Genomic DNA, 6,465 nt, shown 5'->3' with positions numbered 1-6,465 from the left:
AGAGAGAGTTAGGATCATATGAGACCAAGGCCTTTTCGTGAGACCCATAAGACCAGTTTTCAACCCTTGGATTAGATCTACAATCTCAACATTCATAATCACAACATTGCCACGAGACTTCTCAATAATTACAAAATTGCCGTCGTGCAATTTTAGACCATTAGATCGTTAGATTATAAAGTTGATCAATGAACAAAAATTGGTCTCACGGGTCTCATGAAAAACCTTTGGTCTCATGTGAACCCAACCCTATATATATATATATATATATATGTATGTATGATATGCATGCATGTATGTGCATATGTGCATAAGTGTATATACATATATATATATGTGTGTGTGTGTGTGTGTGTGTGATTATATGATTAAAGTGTGAAGGAATGTATGTGGTGTCGGCTGTAGTAGTCGACTTTCCTTATTTGGAAAATATAAATGGGAGGTTGAGCCTCCATTGTAACCTTTTTCTATTTTGAGACCCTCTTTGAGCGATTTAAGAAGAAGAAGAGTTGACCGGACTATAATCTAAGCTTTTCAAAAGACTGATTTCAAAAGGCTTTTCAAGGTGAGTGGTTTAAATTGCTTTTAAACTGTATATAGTTGTATAATTGATTGTATAGCTTTTTCACCTGATTTAAAAGATAACCATTAAGGTATTGTCCGGATTAGACTTAAACCGGCCAAGAGTCAGGCGCTTTAGTCCTAAACCGGACAATGGTTGGGCGATTTAAGTCTTAAACCGGTTAAGGCTTAAGCGATTTATAAATAAACCGCTTGAGTATTGTTCGGATTGGACTTAAACCGCTCAAGGCATAAGCGGTTTAGCCTTAAACCGGACAAGTGTTAAAAGATTTATAAATATTAAGTTTATGTTTTGAACGGAGAAGTATGAATACGACCATGTGTTGTCCGTTATCCGGACAAAAGTGTTGGAATTCTCTTAAGTGTTAAATCGGACAAAGATTTGAGAGATCTGTCCGGATTAGTAGATCGAACAAGGGTCTTGTATTGACCGGATTAGTAAATCGGTCAAGGCCTGACCGGAGATGTAGTCCAGCCAAGTATGTGTTGACCTGATTTGTGCTTTGACTTATGTATTATTTATACAATTGTCATTTTTAGTATTCTTGTATAAAAATGGGAATTTTGATAAAGAATGATTTTGAACTAATGATATTCCATTAGAACATTTATGGCTACGGTCTGTTCTAATTGGAATTGTTTTTGTGAAATTTTTTAATGAGGAAATAAGGGTGGCATATCAAGGAGAGGTGTACCATGGGATAAGGGTGGCATATCAAGGAGAGGTGTACTATAGGATAAGAATGACATATCAAGGAGAGGTGTACCATNGACATATCAAGGAGAGGTGTACCATGGGATAAGGGTGGCATATCAAGGAGAGGTGTACTATAGGATAAGAATGACATATCAAGGAGAGGTGTACCTTTGGGTATAAGGGTGGCAACTGTATGTGTGTCTTATATAACTCTTACTATTATATCCTTTAAAATTACCGTGGTCTGGAATCTTTATTTCTTTGTGATTTAAAGGTTTAAGATCGGGGTTTTTATTGGAAATCGTAGTCTGGATGTTATTGAGGAGAAAATAATAGGTTTGGCCTGAAATTTTAAATAAACCTTGTTTAATGGAAAAGGTATAAAAGTGGCATTATATGAAACCTGGTTGGTTCAAACCTATAAAGGTTTGAAGTATGTTATTTGAATAGTTGAATGCATGGCTTGAAAAGTGGAAAGGTATTGGTAATATGTGTCCTATTTGTTCATATATTTGTTATATATATATGAAAAGGTTATTTTGTACAAAGTTTTGTTGATTTTCACCCTGCTATAACATAAATAGGGTAACTTACTAGACCTTTCGATCTAACCCTCGTTTTGTGATTTTAACTATGTATTGGAGGAGGTACAGACGGTAATGGGAAGGGGAAAATGTGATATTTTCCTATATGCATATCTATATTAAGATTTGTCTATGATGGATAGTTTTGATTGATGAACGTTGATTAGTACAAGAAATGTATTTTGAATTTTTGGGATATGTATTCTGTATGGAAAATTCTTGTACTAAGGGACCTGAGTGGTATATAAACATGTATTTCTTCCGTATGAAGTATGTGTTACATGAAATGTGTGGTATGGGGTGTTACAAAAAGTGGTATCAGAGCCTGAGTTTAAGGGATTTAGGTATTTAACAGCATGATACCTAGACTTAAACTGTTTTATTGCATGTAAAGGGTCCCGGACATAGTTAGCTCCATTGGAAATAAATATGATGAGTTGAAAGAACARTGTGTAAGGTAAATTTTAATTACATCTGGCCAGTGTAATTATGAATTTACAGGTAGACATCTAAACTTAAATACTTCATTATATTTGTGAATGTGAATACGTGACTATTAACACTAAAATCTGCAGATGTCTAGCCGAACTAGAAGATCTGAAAGAACGGCTCGTCCAGAGTCTGGAGAAAGAGAAGAATCACCTGTCAATCTTCCAACTGTTACATCTGGAATCAGAGGTCAAGGAAGACCAAAGGGACGAGGCAAAGGAAGAAGCCAGTCTCTAGGAAGGGGTCAAACTAGAATTCAATCTGAACCTGAAGAATCCCATTCTAGGAATGTTCAGGAGAGATCGATGCCACATCCTGAATATGTAACCAGGGACATGTTGGCTGAAGAAATGGGAAAGTTATGGGAAACTCTGACTTCTATCATGGGGATACCAGCCAGGGTAGAAACAGAGAGAATAGAAGTTCGTCCTTCGGTACCGGTTACTCATAACAAAGAAGAAGATATTAAAATGTTTTTGGCATGTAAGCCACCAACATTTTCTGGAGAAAGGAATCCTGTGAAAGCCATGTGCTAGATCAAAGAAATGGATTCTGTGTTCAACACCATTCGGTGTCCGGAAACAGATAAAGTTCGATTTGTTGTTTCTATATTAAAATCGTTTCTGTATTAAAATCAAATGCTTTGTTCTGGTGGGTAGTTAAATCGTCGGCCAGAACAAATGTTTTACAGACATTGTCTTGGGCAGAATTTGTGGAACGATTCAAGAATCAGTTTTGTCCTAAAACTGCAGTAAGACAAATGGAAGAAGATTTCTTGAAGCTAGAACAGGGAAATGGAACAGTTCGAGAATATACTGAGAGATTTATTGAATACTCTCGCTTTATTGAACATTATGTTTCAACAGAATCCAGAAAGATCTAAAGGTACATTTGGGGTTTGAAACCCTCAATTAGAGAGTTTGTCATTGTTATGAACCCTAACACCTTTTCATTGACGGTATATGTGGCCGAAGTGACCGAACGAAATAAGAACCGACAGCCAGAAGGAAAGGTTGTAGAGAAAACAAAATGGGAGAGACCTTCATCTTTCCAAGGACCGAAAATGGTAAGATATGATAACAGATTTGAACAGAAGATAAGTGAGAAAGTCTGCTCACAGTGCCAACAGGTTCACCAGGATGAATGCAAGATGGACCCAAGAAAATGTTATAAGTGCGGTGAAGCAAGCCAGTTGTCTAGAAGCTGCCTAACTAACCGAAGGTGCTTTAATTGCAATTCTTTGGATCATATTCGACCAAATTGCCCTTTGTAAAAGACTTCGCAGTTAACAATGGGGAGTAACGCGTCGGGTACTCAGGGAAGGCCTACGGTAAATAGAGGAGGGCAAGGAGGGATGCGAGGATGGTCCTTCTAGATGACTAAGAACGAGGCATAAGCATCACCGGATGTAATAACAGGTACATTCCTTCTGAATTCAATACGTGTTAAGGTGTTATTTGACTCTGGTGCAAACTTTTTGTTTGTATCACCATTGTTTGCTCAAACTACATGTCTAAATTCTGTGATACTTGATGATGAATTAGTAGTTGATACTGCTAATAGTCAGGAAATTGTTACAAGTGTGTTCAATAACTGTAATATTATTATTGAGGGCTGTGAACTTCCGATTCGGTTATTTCCTATGCCGATGAAGGAATTTGATGTAGTAGTGGGTATGGACTGGTTGGCAATGTATCAGGCTAGTATTGTTTGTAATCAGAAAATGATCAGAATTACTCTGCCAGACCAAGGAACAATTGTTATTTATGGTGATCGTCAGAATCACTATACTAGTATTTTAACAGTAATAAAAGCTCAGAAAAACATTCGGAAAAGGTGTCAGGGATATTTGGCATACGTAATTGATATAAAGAAAGACAAGAGAAAAGAGGAATCGATTCCGATTGTTAGTGAATATCCAGAAGTCTTTCCAGAAGACTTATCTGGATTACCACCAGACAGAGTCATTGAATTCCGAATTGATCTTGTGCCAGGGGCAGCACCAGTAGCAAAGGCACTGTCCCGGTTAGCTCCATCCGAATTGAAGGAATTGGTTGCACAATTGAAAGATTTAACTGACAAAGGATTTATTAGACCCAGCAGTTCACCTTGGGGTGCTCCGGTCTTATTTGTCAAGAAGAAAGATAGGTCTATGCGAATGTGTATAGACTATCGTGAACTAAAAAATTGACAATCAAAAACAAATATCCTTTACCAAGGATTGATGACTTGTTCGATCAATTGGTRGGAGCAAGTTATTTCTCYAAGATTGATTTAAGGTCAGGGTATCATCAGCTCAAAGTCAGGGAAGAAGATGTTGCCACAACAACATTCAGAACTAGGTACGGGTATCACGAGTTCTTAGTTATGCCATTCGGCTTAACTAATGCGGCCGCAACCTTTATGGATTTGATGAATAGAGTATGTAAGGAATATCTTGATAAATTCGTTATTGTATTTATCGATGATATTCTTATATATTCTAAGATCGAAGAAGAACATGCATAACATCTTTGTCTGATATTAGAATTGGTGAGGAGGGAAAAGCTGTACGCAAAGTTATCTAAATGTGAGTTCTGGTTAAGAGAAGTCCAATTCCTGGGTCATGTCATCTCAGAAACAGGGGTAAAAGTAGATCCAATGAAAATAAAAGCAGTTGCAAGATGGGAAGCTCCAAAAAATCCTTCTGAAGTCCGAAGCTTTTTGGGATTGGCTGGCTATTACCGCAAGTTCATTTAGGATTTTTCTAAGATAGCGATGCCATTGACCAAATTGACTCAGAAGAACGTTAAATTCTAGTGGGAAAGAGAACAACAATAAGCTTTTCAACTATTAAAGGAGCATCTTTGCAATGCGCCGGTATTAACTCTAACAGATGGATCTGAAGACTTTGTGGTTTACAGCGATGCTTCAAAGTTAGGGTTAGGATGTGTTCTGATGCAGAGAGGAAAAGTGATTTCTTATGCGTCAAGACAGTTAAAAGATCATGAGAAGCAGTATCCAACCCATGACATGGATTTAGTTGTAGTGGTGTTTGCTCTGAAAATTTGGAGACATTATCTTCTAGGAACGAAATGTCAGATTTATACTGATCATAAGAGTTTACAACAGTTGTTCAGCTAGAAAGAATTAAATATGCAACAGCGTCGGTGGATTGAACTGGTTAATGACTATGATTGTCAAATTCTCTACCACCCAAGGAAAGCTAACGTGGTGCCTGACGCTTTGAGCAGGAAAGAAAAGAGTGGAACCATTAAAGTTGTGGCAATGAGAATGAATTTGATCCCTGACATTCGTAAGGAGATTCAAAAATGTCAACAAGAAGCTATAAAAGAAGAATTTGTTAAAGCAGAAAAGTTGGGTAAGATGATTTCAACCTTGGAACAGAATGACGAATGACGAATGACTAATGTGCTTTCAAGGGCGAATTTGGGTACCATATTTGGGAGATATCCGGAACATTATATTAAATGAAAGCCACAAGTCCTGCTACTCTATCCATCCAGGTACCAATAAGATATACAAAGATTTAAACCTTTTTATTGGTGGCCCGGATTAAAGATAGACATAGCTAGATATGTGGAACAGTGTGTGACATGTTTACAGATTAAGATTGAACATCAGAAACCGTATGAAAATCTTCAATCTTTAGAGATACCTGTATGGAAATGGGATCACATTACAATGGATTTCGTCATGAAATTGCCTCGAACTCCAAAGGGGTATGACGCGATCTGGGTAATTGTTGATCGTCTGTCTAAATCTGCGCATTTTCTGCCAATAAGAGAGAAGTACTCTTTAGAAAAGCTGGCGCAGATTTATATCAAACATGTTGATCCCAGATATCTCAATAACACTAATAATCTAGTTATGAATAACCAAATTATAGTGATTTTACGAAGAAAGTTATGAAGACTCGAGAATAAAAATAAGAATATTTAAGAACAGTCTTGAGCTTCAAAGGTTTTACTTTATAAACTGTGAAACATAAGAGCGATTCGTAAAAGCGACTCTTTTTACAATAGATCTAATCATCTATTTATACTAATCAGCTAATAAGAAGATAACTATATAATGCTATTTTCTAGTAAATCCTCTATTAACAGATAAGGT

The sequence above is a fragment of the Cynara cardunculus genome, assembly GCF_001531365.2.
Source record: "Cynara cardunculus var. scolymus isolate 2C chromosome LG 16, CcrdV1, whole genome shotgun sequence".
Taxonomy (NCBI): Eukaryota; Viridiplantae; Streptophyta; class Magnoliopsida; order Asterales; family Asteraceae; genus Cynara; species Cynara cardunculus.
This window is presented reverse-complemented; position numbering follows the sequence as displayed.